The sequence below is a fragment of the Cervus canadensis genome, chromosome 12, assembly GCF_019320065.1.
Source record: "Cervus canadensis isolate Bull #8, Minnesota chromosome 12, ASM1932006v1, whole genome shotgun sequence".
Classification (NCBI taxonomy): Eukaryota; Metazoa; Chordata; class Mammalia; order Artiodactyla; family Cervidae; genus Cervus; species Cervus canadensis.
Genome location: NC_057397.1, coordinates 30,895,929 through 30,914,255, shown reverse-complemented (window position 1 = coordinate 30,914,255; position 18,327 = coordinate 30,895,929). Strand labels below are relative to the sequence as shown.

General features: G+C 38.3%; 1 protein-coding gene across 3 annotated transcripts in view; it reads right to left on the bottom strand.

The window, feature by feature from the left end:
• PREX2 (phosphatidylinositol-3,4,5-trisphosphate dependent Rac exchange factor 2) overlaps window positions 1-18,327 on the bottom strand; it is a 285,626-nt gene that overhangs the window by 21,141 nt on the left and 246,158 nt on the right. The gene's annotated exons all lie outside the window — the stretch shown is intronic.

Below are 18,327 nucleotides of genomic sequence, written 5' to 3'. Positions count from 1 at the left end.
ATGAATTTCAAAATCAAATTCAAAGCAGCCAAATTCAAAGCAACTCGACAATGAACCATTTATTTTTCTATGTAGAACACCTGTTTAAAAATAGCTGTTAGAGGTACACTACTGGGGTCCTAAATTAAGTATTTGCATTTAAAACAAACCCATAATGAATTCTCTTTAGGAGGGAGCTTATACATAGAAATTTTAAGTAAGTAGAATTAATAAGCTTTCTTATCAGATATTATTCTTTACTGATGTTTCATGTACTTTAAAGGAAATGACTCACTAATACTCTTCACTCATGTCCACATTTTCATGATTAATAGACTTATGCTGATTTATATATGATATTTTAGAAAAAAGTGAAATTAATATTCACTGAGGTCAGAATTTTTTTTAAAGATGTTCCTTGAACACAATCTAACAAGACTGTAAACTTTTGAAAAGGACTCCTAATGAGTTATTCAGGAATGTGGTGCCCAGAACAGACTGAGAAAATTCACAATTTAGTCTTGAATTCAGTGATTGGTGAGCCTTGGTCCTCTTCCTTTCCTTTAAGGCCTTTCTTTCACTTCTTCCACATTTTTCTCTATAGCAACTCTGAGGGAGCTATGAACCCTCTATGCTTGTTCATATTTTCAAGTCTCTGAATTGTTTTTTAGTGGTACCTTCTGCACACATTTCATAAAAATGCTACTTTTAGATGTTTGTCCTAACATCTATATTAGTGGATTTTGTTTCATTTTTACATTGATACTTATTGTTTTTCTCTCCACTTTTACATTTACCTCCCTGTGGTTTGGTGCTTTACATGTGCATTTTTCTAGATCTGTTTAGAATTTCCCACATATTAAAGTTCTACAGTGCAACTGCTTATATGTGATGAATATCTAGGTCATTTATCCATGTTTGTGAGGCTATACCACAGGAGCCCCGTACACCTGGTAGGTTCAGATACTGATAAATTACGAAAAAGGAGAAAGGGACTTGAAACATTACTGCTGAAATTTTAGAAAGAATCTGACAAAACACAGCCATATTATTAGACATAGTTGTACTCTAGGGAGAAATATGATCAGTTCCATTGGCTGTTAAATGACGTGAAAAGCAGTTTTCTTATTAACATTACAAAGAACTCTTTAGCATTAAGAACACATATTAAGATGGGCTGAAGTTTTATAATTAGCCTCTATATTACAGTATGAGCTTCTTTGATGGTGCAGATAGTGAAGAATCTGCCTGCAATGCAGGAGACCCATGTTTGATCGTTGGGTCGGGAAGACGCCCTGGAGAAGGGGAGAAGGGATTGGCTACACAGTCCAGTATATGATGTTTATAAATATTCAGTGTACAAGTTTGATAATAATATATAATTGTTGTTTTACATGTACCTCCATACACATGCCAATGAAACCCAAGAGCTATAATTGAGAGTTCATGTTTAAAAAGAATCAATTTTTACAAAGCATTTAATTGTCAGCTTACTCAACACACAACATAACCTTTTTCTCCTTCTTAAGGTCTCCTGTACTCCAATTTTAAGTCCTTATTGATCCTAACATTTTAATCAATAATGTTCATTACACCAGCTGAATGAAGCTAAGAAAAAAATCTTTATCTTTTTCTAATCACACTGAAATATGTCTTTGCTTCCCGATAAAGGCTGACTTACCCTCCTCAACCTATAACAAACACTCACTTATTGTGGAGGACTTTCAACAGGCAGCTTGTATTATCCACTTTCTTAATCTTTTTAAACTGATTTATTTCTCTCTACATCAAGCTGTCGTAAACAACAGTACAGCAGCAAATTATCTGCCAGAGACTTTAAAAGGCTTTACTGTAATTTCCCAATCAATCAACATGGGCAGTAACACGCTCTTGAGCAGGGTCCCTCAAAGAGTCACATCTTTAAAACCAATCATGTGCATGCATGACTGTGTGCTAAGTCATTTCAAGCATGTCTGACTCTGTGCAATCCTATGGACTGTAGCTGGCCAGGTGCCTCTGTCCAAGGGATTCTCTAGGCAAGAGTACTGGAATGGGTTGCTATGCCTTTCTCCAAGAGCCAATCACACACATCATCTAACAGAAAAATCTACCTTAAAAGTAATACATATGTTTTCTTTCACCAGCATGTCAAAACAGGATGCCTTTTCATATTAACCACTGAGTACCTTCCAGTGAGTTTCCAAGATTAATTTGAAATTTTTAAACAGTGAAAATTTTTAAAAGAGCCAGGTCAACGTGGGAAATATTGTCTATTTGATTCAGTTTATTTATCCAATGGAAGTCTAGTTTTTCCCTAAAGCATCACAGTTCCATTCTCACAATTAAGCATGTGTAAGAGCGCCCAGCACTAAGCCCACAGCCCTGTGGTCAACACACCATTATTCGCCTCATAGCTTTTTATCTTCTCTCGACTATCTCAATCTGAATGTCAAGTGGAAAAATTCAGCATTTGCAAAAAGCATTTTGATTCTGGCATTCTCTGAAATATTTCCAACCTAGAGTGGCACTTAGTTTTTCGATGATGCATAAATGTATACTCAGAATTGGGCTTTACAAGAGAACACTGCATTTTATAGATACTTCTCTGATTACCAGAGAGTCTGTCCTGCTCACTGGGCAAGAGAAAGAAGGAAGTAGACCAGAGGCGGGGAATCCTGAGCAAAACTCATTCCATATGAGATTCCTTGTCTGAATCTCCAATTTCCTCTCTTAAATTATCTCTGTTTGCACATTAGGGAGTTAAATTAAAATATAAAAACGTGCTAAGTCACTTCAGCCATGTTCGACTCTTTGTGACCCTATGGACTGTAGCTCTCCAGGCTCCTCTGTCCATGGGATTCTCCAGGCAAGAATACTGAGGGGTTGCCATGCCCTCCTCCTGGGGATCTTCCTGACCCAGGGATCAATGGATTCTTTACCATAGTGCCACCTGGGAAGCCCAAAATGTAAATAAATCTAAACAAATCTAAATTTTTACTCCATCCTGGAAAACATGGGTTCTGAACTGTTCAGCTTCTTCTAGTTGCAATATCATTTTTAAAATGTAAACAAATCTTTCCCTGAGAATCACAAAATTAAAAAAATAAAGGCCACAGTGTAGGTCAAAGTAAAGGCAAATATAACATATACACTGAGGAAAGCTGTTCCATAATTTTTGTAATAAGACATCCAAGTAATAGCTCTGCTTAGGGCATACTCCTGAGAATGTGCACTTGACAGGGCTGTGAAATTATGCAGAAATTGTGCATTCCCCATAGAAAGAAAAAGGAGAGGGTCAATACACCTGTGCATATAATGAATAAATCTTCTTGACATATTTCATATTAAAAATAGATCCACATCACTCAGAGATTTAGCATAGTTTTAATATGAAAAATGTAAGCTATGGCCAATGGGTTCAATTTGATTCGAAAGGCATTTTGATTTAGTGATCTATGGAAGAGTCACAAAGAGGTTCCTTTCTATTCATTCATTCATTCAACAAATATTTTTGAGTGTCTACTTTCTACCTACAAGTGCTGGCAGAAGCAGACTTACTATCAAGCTAAAAAAAGGTTGAATTTAATCTTTTACTATTAAAAACTCAAAAAATTTATTAATGTTATTTAAGACACTTAAACATATATTAACTTTATTACTCTTAGTTAAGACACTTAAGTATTTCAAAAATTTACTCATGATATTTAAAATATGGAGAAGCATGGGCAAAGATATAAAATATATGCTAATATATATTATACCAAAGTAGTGGAGCTATATGCATTTAAGAATAAATCTTAATTTACATGAAACTGAAAAAAAAGGTTGACTTTCAGAGTCCCTTATTTATAGGACCTCTAGCAAACTGTTTACTTAGTCATATGCTCTTACAAATTTGCAAAAGTGAAATGTTCTGACTGCAAACGTTTATGACTACTGACTTTTTATGCCCCAACTTTCCTCTGTCATATTCTGGAATGTTCAAACGGCCATAGTTCTTTCTGGAACTGAGCTAAAGGAAGCAGAGTTAGGGATGTGTTTAGCCTAGGTTTACTGGGACCTATGTATACGATTCAGGCTTCCCAGGTGGCACCAGTAGTAAAGAACCTGCCTGCAATGCAGGAGATATTAAGAGATGCAGGTTCAATTCCTGGGTGGAGAAGATCCCCTGAAGGAGGGCATGGCAACCCACTCCAGTATTCTTGCCTGGAGAATCCCATGGATGGAGGAGCCAGGTGGGCAACAGTCTATAGGGTAGCAAAGAGTCAGAGAGGACTGAAGCGACTTAGCACGCATACATGCGTGAATATGATTCACAGTCACTTACAGTTAGGTTATTACAACATCCTGGTGTAGTAATGGTCTCCAGAGTATTCTTACTGCCCACTGTACAGATTAGGGCTTCCCTTGTGGCTCAGCTGGTATAGAATCCGCCTGCAATGCAGGAGACCTGGATTCAGTCCCTGGGTTGGGAAGATCCCCTGGAGAAGGGAATGGCTACCAACTCCAGTAATCTGGTCTAGAGAATTCCATGGACTGTATGGTCCATGGGGTCACAAAGAGTTGGACATGACTGAGCCACTTTCACTTTCACTGTACAGATTCACCCAAGATTGAAAAGAAGGTGCAGGGCCCAAGGCTGTAATGCAATGTGTTCATATCCTGGGGTACCCAGGACTGTGTATGGTGGAGAGGAAGCAGGTTAGAATGTTACAGAACCCAGAAGCTACTCTGTGGAATATTCTTCCATACATATGGTTCACACACTAAAGAACTTTCTCTAGATTTTCATATTTGATGACAACTTTTAAATTTAAAATAATGCTGATGTTGAAATGTGTGGTCAATTCTTCCGTAAGATTATGATGCTATTAATTATGACATTAATAATTACATGAAGTTCATGACAAACTTCCAGCAATATCTCCTTTATAAATTGGGGTTTGGTTGAGGTAGAGTTTACCTGACTATAATTTGAAACATGTTTCACATGAGTCTGTTATTTTTATTCAAATGCTTTTCCCAACTGATCCTAGAACATGAGATATCAAATTTGTATGTCAAACTATAGAGTTTAGGGTCAGGAAAAGCATGTGAAATGGTCTCCCGTTTGGTAGTCCTATTTCTTGATGCCCTGGCTCCACAATGATCAACATTCAAACCACCCCCCCCCCCGCCCCTCAACTGGACAGACAAAGCTCTGTTTCCTAAATTGGTTTAAATGCAACATATTACATTTCAACCATTTATTAACTCATATCTATTTACACTCTATTTGGTTCACTTTTGAGACTTCAGTTCTTATCTGAAGCAAGTTATGGGTTAATCTTTGTTTTTTAATATGTTAATCTTTTAAGATGACTCATGACATTTTTAATAAATTAGATAAAAGATTCTCCAAACTCAAGGACCTTCTATGTATTTGATCATTTAGCAAGATCACAGATAAAAAACCAGTTTTACTCAAATTACATTTTAAACCTCCAGAGCTCTAAAGCCATATTTAATGTTGACTCAATTTATACTGAACAAGGAAGCCCATCTCTGAAGGGTTGAAGTGCATCAAACTGAACACCTGGGGAGATGCGTCATCCCTTTTGGACCACCACAAGGGTGATGCAGTAACTCACGGTGAAACTGACATAGCAAACCAAAACAACGTGACATTTACGGCTTTGAGCTGTGGATTTATTTGCTGGCTTTCAGAATGTTCACAGTCAGGACCTCTAATGCTTTGTTTGGCAGCTAATCATTATACTGTTCTCTCTTGGGGTGGTTCAAAAGAGACCTTTGGGTCTCTTTGTCATTACTAGTGGAGGAGGATCCTTCAGATGGTTATAAACTGACACGTTAAATAAAAACTATGAAAAACTAGTGCAACGAAGATCTCTGAATTTGCAGCAACAAAAACTTGCCTTAAATTCACATTATGTAGATGTTGAAGTTAAAAAAAAAACTTAAAATGTAATTAAAAAGAGAAAAATGCAATCTTTAGCAAGGTATATTTTGCTTTTGTTTCTCCATATTTTAAACATTGAAGCTAAGTATAAATATTGGTGCTAGTGCCAATGCAGGAGACGTAAGAGACTCAGGTCTAATCCAGGGGATGGGAAGATCCCCTGGAGGAGGAAATGGCACCCCACTCCAGGATTCTTGCAATGAGAATGCCATGGACAGAGGAGCCTGACAGGCTACAGTCCATGGGGTCACAGTCAGACACGACTGACCGTCTGAGCACTTCAATTGGACCCCTCAGAAATATTACATACTCAATTATGACTGAAAACTGTGTCCCAAAACAAACCCCACTGAAGTCACTGCATTCAGGAATACATGTTTCTTTCTTGAGCAGTGATATTCAACTCTTTTGTGCAATAATAACATAACTGAAGTACCTGGATAAGTATGTTCACTTTTTTGTGTGTGCTAGTGCAGTATAGTTAGCAGAATAATTTCCTAGAAAAATATGATAAATGGAAGACACACACCCACAATTAAAAGGCATGTGTTGGGGCTTCTGAGTTTGAGGAACCATATGCCAAACAACGATTTTGACTGAGGCTGGATAAGGCAACATTAGACATGTCCTCTGTCAGGGAATGTTTGACGGGAGGATTTTTACATGCTATTTTTTATGAGTCTTTTGTCTCTCTTTAAGCGGAACAGCACGCTGTTTTCAGGGACTGAGGTTATTGTGTGAGGCAAGCATGAGTTTTTTTTAGTAAACATTTTCTTTAGGACAAAACAGCTTAATCTCTTTCTCCTTTTTTGAGATATGGATTGTCTCTTGACCTTGTGGTAACAGTTGCTGTACATTTGGTTTTCTGATCTCTATCATTCCCGAAAGAAGTTTCTTGTACTGCAGCCTATATATACTCATAGAAAAATCATTAAAGCACCTTTGCTCCATCAGAGCTTAGGTCCCCGGGTCTTTTTGTCTCTCTCTCTCTCTCTTTCTCTCTCTCTCTTTCTCTCTTTCACTTTCTTATCGTCGACTCCGCACCACAAGGTTCCGGTCCATTAAAGGACCCCAACAGTCCTCTAACAAACTTTTTATATAAATTAGCTAAATATTTCAATACTTACTCAATATTTATTTCAAAATTTCATTTGGAATACTTTGCATTAATATGAAGGTTAATTTGACTCTGTGCTATATAAATGTGTGTGTGTGTGTTTGCTTAGTCATGTCTGACTCTTTGCAGCCCCATGGACTGTAGCCCTCCAGGCTCCTCTGTCCATGGAATTTTCCAGGCAAGAATACTGGAGTGGGTTGCCGTTTCCTCCTCCAGAGGATCTTCCTGACCCAGGGGTGGAGCCCATGCCTCCTCCATTGGTCAGCGGATTCTTTACCACTAGCACCAACTGAGAAGCCCTGGGAAGCTAGATAAATACAAAGTGAAATAAATATTTAACCACTCTGAAATCAGCAAGTTTAGCCCCAATGTAGAATTGCACCCAGTGATAAGAGTCTTGACTTTGTTTTTTAGCTCTGGACTTTCATGTGTATTGCCTCATTTCCACCATCTTTTCTGTGATGCTGCCTTTAGTCATGAGAGTAAGAGGGAAAAAATTCCCTTAGGTCAAATACATGGCTCAGAGTCTATGTATAAGAACAGCCTAAAGAATCTATTATTTGATTATATTCTTCATGTGAATTATATGTCTTTATATTGTTATAGCCATTCATATTTAGAATCATACAGATTTAGATCTTAAAACATAAAATAATTTCCTTTATTCTATTAAAGGCTTTTTTTCCCCTCCTTTAATTAAAAACCAGGTCCATTATCCTTGTTCAAGTGACTGTCACTAATAAGTTATTAGAAATCTAATCAGCTGTGACTCTCCAGGATTCTTTACTAAGTTGAAGTTACCCAGGCAGCATTCAAGTTTTGGAGAGGATAATAATGACTATGTCAATCCCAACAGAAAGTGAAATAGGTGAAACAAGCTGAAATAGTAGCTACGACTGCTACTTGCCCACCACTCTTTCATACCCAGAAGTTTTTTATGACAGGTGAAAGATCCTGCAACCCCCTGGTTTTATGCACTATGCAGCATCATCTGAACCTAGGAAGCCTAAGGCAAACTAGTTTCAACAATCTTTGACTAAAGGCACACTTCTCCCTGGTGAAGAAAATGTAAGTGATTCTGCTCATTTTCCAAAATGTTTTTATACTTCTTGCTTGTGCTTTTCTCATGATCCCATCTTATGCAGCCATTAAAAACTAAAAACAGGGACTTCCCTGGTGCTCCAGTGGTTAAGATTCTGCCTTCCAATGCAGGACACGCGGGTTCAATCCCTGGTCAAGAAACTAAGATCCCACATGCCTTGGGGCAACTAAGCCCACATGAAACTACTGAGCCTACATGCCAAAACTAGAGAGAAGCCTGTGAGCCACATGGAAAGATCCTGCAAGCCACAACTAAGACTCAACAGAGTCAATAACAGTAATAATAACAATAAATAAAAAAGCAGTTGGAGAATATAGATGAGTTAGAGATTCTCAATTAACATTCTCTTATTTAATTTCAATCTAAAATTCTTGAAATGTGCTACAAAGTTACTGTCATTTAAGGTGTGTGATGAGTTAGTTCTTAGACACACTGTTTAAAAGACACAGTATAGTAATGGGTATATTAAGTATGGTACAATCCAAGATTCTCATATTTATTGATTTCTAAATATTAATGTAAGTGCCAGCATTTAAAGAAATAAGAAAGTTGTTAGAAGAAATAAGATGTAGAAATTATTTAATTCCTTAAAGGTGTATGTGAAATATTTGTAGTGTCTTCAAGCTTCCCATTTTTGTAAAGCCTTCCCAGAGTGGGTGTGGTCAAAGATTAAAATTATTGTTTTCCTATAATCTTTCTCTAGATGACCCATTGTTTCACCTCCAGATTGAGATATGTTATAAGCTCCCAAGCCATTCAAGCCAAACTCATCAATTGTAAGAGATAAATGTATGTGTGCCAGACGCATGTACTAAGGTATCTACTCTAGTATCTTTCATACTTATTAATTTCATATTTCTTTTTAAAAATATGTTCAGTTTATTGCATTTACTGAAATATTGACCTGTTTTAAATTGACTTATTTATTTTTGGCTGCACTGGGGCTTCATTGCTGAGCATGTGTTTTCTCTAGTTGTGGCAAGTGGGCTTTCTCTGTGGTGGCTTCTCTTGTTGCAGAGCACGGGCTCTAGGTGTACTAGCTTCAGCAGTTGTAGCTCACGGGCTTGGCTGCCCCGTGCGTCATGTGGGATCTTCCCAGACCAGGGATCGAACCCTTGTCCTCTGAACTGGCAGGCAGATTCTTACCCACTGGACCACCAGAGAAGTCCACTTCATACTCCTTACTATCTCTCAAATCTCTCCACTTGAGCTGCACTGCTAGCATCATCTCTTGCCTAGACTGAGGCAACCTCTCACTCTGACTCCTTTTATCTTGTCTCTTCCCACTATTCTTTGGAGGTGATCTTTTAAAAATGCTGATGAAAAGGCAAACATTTCAGTGGCTTTCCATTTGGTAACCTGAAACACAAAGTCGTCACAATATGGTCTCTGGTTTTCCTTGCTTCTACTCCACACTTAACCGTTCACAGTACCCTGAAGTCACCTCCTTCCGTGGTTCTCATATGCTGCTCCTCACTGATGCCCTGGTTTGGGTCACATATCACACCTCTGGTCATGCTCTGTTATACTTGTCTGAAAGGTGTAGGGATGAAGAATATGGGCATTAGAGGCAAACCCCCAGGGTTGGAGCTTGAATTTGCTGATAATTCTGTGACTGGGCACATTACATAAGTTTCTAAAACTCTGTTTTCTCACCTATAAATTGACTTTAAGGATAGCATGCACCTCAGAGTGTTGTTTTGAGAATTACATAAAATAATTCATGTCTCATACTTAGGACAGTGTGTATATATATATATATATATATACACACACACACACATATATATGTATATACATATAGCATGTAGTATATTCTCAACAAATGTTAGCAAATTTCATTAATATTACTGTCACCTCCACCACAAACAGGCCAGACTAGTGGCTGTATTGATTGAAACCTTCCTAGAACTAGTATACTTCCTGGGATTAAGTAAGCATTCAATAAACAATTATTGAAAAAAATTACATGAATTCCTAATGTGTTCCAACAGTATTATAGGTAACTCCTAAAAGATGCAATTAATTTCTTTATACTCTACATTGACCATCTATTTGTTCAAGAAATGTTCACTTATTAAATAAACTTGGTACAGTAATAACTGAATTGTAGAGACAATAAATTTTAGTAAAAAACCAATCACAGATTCCCTTAGAATTTCTAAACGTGATATAGCTTTTCTTTCATCAACAATGACTTGCATTTCCCTTTCTCTGGATTGAACCACTGCTCCTAGCATGGTTTCTGATGAGCAACTCTGGATGGGTTTTGGTAATGTGAGAAAATCACATATTATACTATATTGTTGATTCATTAGCCTTACATCAATTCAGTAATTATCACTATTCTCTCATCAAATTGGTCCATTTACAATTTACCAATATTTTCTAGGTTCAGAAGACTATGGTTGGGACCCTAGCAGAATCAGTTCTTTTACATTGTCAAAATGACATGTGATGTATGCTTCATCTCTCCTGGAGTTTCAAAAGCATGTGTCTATTTCTTTGAGTCACTTCACTGAAAAAAAAATTAAAAAAACCAATCTTTTCACTCTCATTCTCCTATTGTCCATATGAAAACTGGTGCCACACAATACAGCTGACTTGCTTCCCAACATGGTCCCCTCGTCAAGTCCTCAGACTGTTAAGTGCCAGGAGAGCAGGGACCTCTAACATCCCTAGTTTGGGGTGGCACAGAGCATGCCCCATAGCAATGTTCCATAAACAGCTACTCTCTCCCTCAATGAATGACTGTGCAAACAAATGCTAGCGCCTGATTCTTTCCAAGTCCTAAATACTTGTCTCTGTTTTAACAGATACTCAAGGGGATCCAGTTCTGCTGTTCTTGAAGGACTTTCTATAAGCTATCAACAGAGGATTCTAAAAATAAGCTGTAATAGGAACCACTGCTTTGTGTATTCCACTTTTAAAAGATCAGAGGAGTGAGCTCATATTTTTCATACACCTCTGTCATGCTATTGTGACTCATCACTGTGATTTTTCCAGCTTTATTGAGAATTGACATGTAACATTGTGCTGGTCACAGGTGTAAATGTTGATTTGATACACTTACATGATGCAAAATGATTACCACTGTAGAGTTAACTAACACCTCCATTGTATCACATTAATTACTTGGGTTTTTTTGTGGTGAGAATATTTAATACCTACTCCCTTAGCAACCACTGATTTTGTTTTAGATACAAGGTTTCCCCTACTTTAGCAGGTATGATCTAGTCTGCTTTCTAACTATGGTGCTGGAGAAAACTCTTGAGAGTCCCTTGGAGAGCAAAGATATCAAACCAGTCAACCCTAAAGGAAATCAACCCTGAATATTCACTGGAAGGACTGATGCTGAAGCTGAAACTCCAATACTTTGTCCACCTTATGTGAAGAGCCGTCTCACTGAAAAAGATCCTAATGCTGGGAAAGACTGAAGGCAAAAGGGGAATGGATCAGCAGAGGATGAGATGGTTAGATAGCATCACCAACTCAATGGACATGAATTTGAGTAAACTCCGGGAGATAGTGGAGAACAGGGAAGCCTGGCGTGCTGCAGTCCATGAGGTTGCAAAGAGTCAGACACGACTTAGCAACTGAACAATAACAACAAAATGATCTAGTCAATTGCATTTCATATTTCTATCTCTGCAATGATAAGATGGACTTGCTATAAGAAACAGAGATTAAGGCAGAAACAATTGGGTGTACACTATTGCCAGGTCCTTCACTAGATGCTTTCACATATATTGCTCAGTTAATTCTCATGCCATCTTTTTCAAAAAGAAATTATTATTTCCATTACACCACTAAGTCTCTAAGAGACCAGGTGCTATAATCATGGTCACACAGCAAGTAACAGGATTCAAAACCAGTTTTCTGATTCAAAATCTAGGACTGGGTCCATTATACAAAAATCACATCACAAAGATCACTGCATTTAGAGACTCTCGACTCCCCAAATGCATAATTCAACAGTCCCAATCTTGGTCTCAGCATTTATATGCTCAGTGCATCGTTCAGGCAGAGACTAATGCTGCCAGCCCAAACCACTTCACCATGAATGTGGACCTCCTCCTACTGAAATGTGTTCATGATTAAGAAGGAACTAGATTCACAGATTGCTGAACAATTATATTGACTGTAAATCAATCAAGTAGTAAAAATAAACTGAAAGAAGATTGCATTCCTTCTTTATTTGTATTTTTTGTATTTGTATTTTTTGTATTTTTGTATTTGTATTTTTCTATATGAAATGTACTGTTCTGTGTAAGGCATGTTCATTCCTGCAGGAATCTCATTTATTCTGGTTTCTAATTACTTTTAACTACTGAGCACAGGGCACCATTGTGAAAAGTCTATCGACAACCAGAAGGAAGCACCTGATTGAAGAAACTAATTGTTTAATGTTTCAGGGTGTTATTTTCCCTGCTTCTTTTTATTATACTTCACACCGAGGGAGAACTATACATCAGAGGGTTAAGGCAGTGTGTTACACAGGAATCAATCCTGAAGTGACTGGTATGGTTCAACAAACGCAGAGGGTCTGCAAAATTAATATGGAAAGCCCACTGCAGATCTATTGATCCTTCCCACCTTGGTCATCCTGAGCAATGTGTTTGTGACAAATGAAAAGCTTAAGAAAATTGCCACCAGTCAGCAGGGATTTCAAAAACCCAACACCTCTGTCCTTTTCCCCTTATAACAGAGGAGGCACTTTTCTTAATGAAACAAGTAAATATTTTTAAATGTGACAAATAGGCAAATAGCTATTTGTTTTAAAAAATAAATAATACACTTACAGACACATGTGTGTGCATGTGCTCAGTAGTGTATGACTCACAGGCGATCCCATGGACTGTAGCCTGCCAGACTTCCCCGTCCATGGGATACTCCAGGCAAGAATACTGGAGTGGGTTACCATGCCCTCCTCCAGGGAATCCTTCCCACCCAGGAATCCAACCTGCATCTCTTACGTCTACTGCATTGGCAGGCAGTTTCTTTACCACTAGCACCACCTGGGAAGCCCATTCAACATTATTATTTGACTCTTGTCAAATAGACAGTGCTGATGAAATCTTCTGTACCAACTCCTATGGTTCACAGTCTGAGAGCTGAAAGACAAGGGGTTAATAAATATTTGAAAAGAAAGCAGAAAGATGGCAGGCGGAGAGTGGCACCATAGAAAACCACTGAACAGAATGGAGAAGCAGCGGGAGACAGCTGGAAAGAGATCCTGGTAGCAGAAGCAGAGCCAAATTGAATACTCTGGCTCACTCCATATATCTTAAGGCAAAAAAGCAATCGTGTTTAAGGGGCACATTTTCAGCAATGCACAGAGAATTAGCCATGAAATTCCCATTAAAGATAATAGGACTTTTCTATTGCAACTTTTAGTACATTCTCAGAAAGTTCTCAGTGTCTATCCTTAAGCCTAGGCTTCAAAATCAACTGCTAGGCAAACACATTCCACAGCCCTCACTCCCTTCTCATCAAGCACATTAAGGCATGTTCTTCTCTGACATGGTTCGTTGCTGTGGTGAGTGCAGAGGCAATTATGGACCTTTGGGAGACAGGTAATTGAGCACTTGGTCACGGGAGGAGGTGTTTGCTAGGCTGAAAATGTACATGAATATGAAACATCTGTGGGTACGGTAGGATCTTCATGACCACAGCCACCAGGTTTGAACCTGCTTCCCTGCATTTAAAATGATCCAGCCTGGGACCCTTTTTCCAGTCGATTTCACTTCTGTTTTGGTTTTATTTTTGGAATTTAACGGAATAGGTGAGGAACTTAATCCTGGCTACCCAAAGGCTTATCCAAAGGCTACCCAATGGTCCTCAACACTCCCTCTCTAGTCCATCTGTTTTGGCTACTGGACTTTTGTCCTCGATTCTTGCAGGTTTTTTGATGACACCAACACTTAAGGGGTGTCTAGTATGTGATTTTCATCTGTCGCCCGCATCCTTTGACAGGATAGTTGTTTTCTCTTTGACCTGCTTATGCAAGATACTAAGCAGAACTTTGAGTATTTTTCATTCCTTTCTCCTAGATCCTACAATGCTTTATTCTGAGGCTCTTGGGTGTACAGGGGACTGGTGGTAGAGAATCAAGGAATATTAATACTTTTTTTACACACTCCCTGGTGATCTCTTCTCACCTTCCATAGTTGGCAGGTGAGGATTCTGTTATTACACTTTTGTGCCTGTTCCTGGAATACCTCTTCCCTGCTCCTAATGCCTGAAGCGTGTTCCCAGAAAACTCTTAGTAGTGTTTTTCCATTACCCTTTGAGATTATATATATATATACTTGATTATTTATTGTTATTATACCCACTTGTACTCACATACAACTTTAGTCCTTGCTGAGTATGAATCCATCAAAGGACATCCCTATATAAATACGGTTTCCCAGGTAGCACAGTGGTAAAGAATCTGCCGGCCAATGCAGGAGGCTCAAGAGACACGGGTTTAATCCCTGGGTTGGGAAGATCCCCTGAAGGAGGAAATGGCAACCCATTCCAGTATTCTTGCCTGGAAAATCCCATGGACAGAATGGAGCCCGGCAGGCTACAGTCCATGGGGTCACAAACAGTCAGACATGACTGAGTGCACACACACATAGGTACACCATGGACATCTAAAACTCAACATGTTACAGATTAATGCAACATCTGTCTCCACAATCCCCTCAATGACAAATGCATATCCTCCCCACCCCCACCACGGCAGCCTCCCTCCCCACCGTCTTTCCACGCTGATGTTAACCGCAAATTGGCACTTGCCATGGGCACTTGCCATCTACCTCTACAAGGATTAAATCATGTGCTAATGTGACCCTGCAGCAGCAGCAGCAATGCAGCTGCTGCCTTTCAACATCCCCTTGAAAGGAGTTCAGGGTGGAGAGCAGAAATGAGATACTCTGTGCTTGGGAGGAAAAACTGGCAGGACAGGTCTTCAGAGAGTTAGATAATTTCAGAAGCTGATTTTACGAGCCCAATTCGTGTATCTCCTTATATCTAGAAAAGCACTGAAATCCTTCATGGTGATGACTGTTCTTCATGACTAGCAGAAACCTTCTGGAAAAATATGTGCTTGGTTGCATGTATTCCCCCTTCACCAAAACCTTATATATACCAGCCTCCTCCGCAGCTTCTGTAGAGCAGTTTCTCAGAGCTATCTGAGGTACTGTCTCCCAGGCTGCAGTCCTCATTTTGCCCCAGATAAAACTTAATTTGCAACTGCCATGTTGAGCATTTTTTTAAGTCTACACTGCAAGAGACAGCATCTCTCTCCCCTGTTCTCTACTCACCAGTTATCCAGTTCTGTGTACTGCCGTTCCATACTTTTCACATGTCTTTTCCCTTCTAACTCTGTGCCCAGGCCTTAGTTTTAGACCTCATCATGTGACTGAAGTCCTGTAAAATCCTAGCTGTCTCCCTGCCTCCCTTCTTGTCCCACTGTAGACCATCGTATTGGTCTTTATTTTAAAAATATTTTTCAAGTATCTAATCATGTTATTCTTTTGCTAAGTCCTTCACTGGCTTCCTAGAGCCTCTGGGAGGAAGTCCCCAACTTTAACTCAATAGGCAGGGCGTTCCACGGTCCACTTCCTGTCTTTCTTGCTCCTTTCATCTCCCAGGATGACTTCCTCATTTCACTGTCCAGAAATAGCAAACTCTTTACTGTGACCTTCAGCTCCTTCCCATGCTGTTTCACACCCTCAGTATTATATTTTCATACCATTCCTTACAGGGAAATGTCCTCCTCCATTTCTGTCACCTGGTAAACACTACTTATGCTTTAAAACCTGTAACAGGTGTTACATTACATCCCTCCTGCTTAAAAGGATTGAAATCTCAACTTCTTGGTATTCCTCCAGAGGATTAGATGACCTAGTGCCCACTTGAAATTAACATCATAGAGGCAGAAATTGCTGCTTCCTCCCATCAGCTGCCTCCACATCACCTGCTCTTCTGCTCCGGGTCACACAGAAAAAGAGGCAATTCTGAAAGTGCTGGCCAATGAAACATTTATATTGGTGAGACATCCATACTTCTTCCCTCCTCTGGAGGATAGAAAATTTGGCTTATGACAGTTATTAGAGCACTTATAAAACTAGCCATGAAATCCTCAGGAAAACATCTTAGAGAATGACTGGAACTTTGCTTTTTATGTAATTTTGCAGGTTTAGGGAAAACAATAGCTTCAGTTTCTTTCAAATAAAATCTGCAGAATCATGCCCTGTTTAACACTGTAATTTAAAGTTGATTCTACACTTGTCACTTTCAAATAGCTCAGTTTCATAAATGTAAATACTTAAATTTTACTAGTTAAATAGAAAAATTAGGTTTGGCAAAATCCGATGAACTATCACTTATAATTATGTATTTAGATTATTTTTCTCAAGATATGTTGAATGCACCTAGAATTTTCCAATTTTAATGATAGATGGTAATAAGGTATAAGCTTTGACTTTATAAGTATTGACATTAAAGCTTGCCTGGCCAACAACACATGATTACTGGCAGTCTGAGCTAGAAACCATTACAATAAGAAGTGACTCATAATTACTGTTTTATTCTTCTTTCACAGTAATCTAATGAAAGTGATGAACATTTTTAAATAGAATAATTTAATGTAATAATTTATTAAGATTTCTATCAACTGCAAAGAAAAATTCAGGAAAAAAAACATATGCAAATCTGGTCACCTCTTGGGGGTAAAGAACTTTAGTAAGAGATAATGGAAAAAGGTAAAAGAATAAAACTTCTATCTTATTTGAGACATTTGATTTCTTCCTATAATTCTAAAAGAATAAATTTATTCATCTGGTTGCTTAAATTAGCATAAACTGTGGGGTTTTTATTTGCCTACTTTACAACTTAGTATAATTTGAAGATCTGGGTTTACTTTTCTTTCTTCTCCCCTAGCTTTCAACAAAGTATAATTAACAAATCTCATATAAATTTAAAGTACGCAACTTGGTGATTTGATATACATCACAAGATATTCTTCACAATTAAGCTAATTAACGCATTGACTGGAGAAGGCAATGGCACCCCACTCCAGTACTCTTGCCTGGAAAATTCCATGGACGGAGGAGCCTGGTAGGCTGCAGTCCCTGGGGTCACTATGATTTGGACACAACTGAGTGACTTCACTTTCACTTTTCACTTTCTTGCACTGGAGAAGGAAATGGCAACCCACTCCAGTATTCCTGCCTGGAGAATACCAGGGACGGGGGAACCTGGTGGGCTGCCATCTATGGGGTTGCACATAGTCGGACATGACTGAAGCGACTTAGCAGCAGCAGCAGCAGGCATTGTTCACCTCACATGGTTACCATAGTCTTTGCTGTTGTTGTTTTTTTTCTTCCTTTCCTCTTTTGGTGGTGAAAGCACTTGAGATCCGAGCAAATGTCAAGAATATAATACAATATTAAGTATATTCACATTGTTATGTCAGATCTCCAGAATTATTCATCTTGTGTAGCTGAAACTTTGTACCCCTTGACCAATGTCTCCCCATTTTTCCCTCCTCCTCATAATTCTATTTTCTGCTCCTTTAAGTTTGCCAGAGTAACTAAGATGTGTACTTATAGCATAAGTAAGATATATTTTGTCTTTCTCCCAGAGCCCTATTATTATAGCATTTTATTTTTTTCCCTTCTAAAGATTGGTACACAATCTTATATTTTCACTTTTTTTTGTTTCATTAATGATTTTACTAGATATTAACAAATGGGGAAAGTTGCATTGACCAAAATCAAATTATAACTGTTAAAGAACAATCAAAACTGCAGCCATATCAAATGACAATTTTAAATATCACTACTCACTGCTACTATAACTTATTGCTACTACTATCCTTATACAAAATAAGTGCTTTATACTAACATATTTTAGATTCCTGACTATAAGAGCATAATTTTAGGACTTCTCATTGGGAATGTACAGGATCCTGGCATCATGAGTTACCAGTTTCTTCTGTTCTAGTTAGCCATCTTTCTGGAGATTTAAAATTCAAGTATTTCCACTAATCTCATTACTGAAACTTCCAAGTCATTTTTGGACAAAAAATAAGTGGATACAATTTTAAAGCTACATTTGCTTATAGCAGTCATTTACTGTTTCCCTCCCATACCTAGAATCTAACCTACATACAGA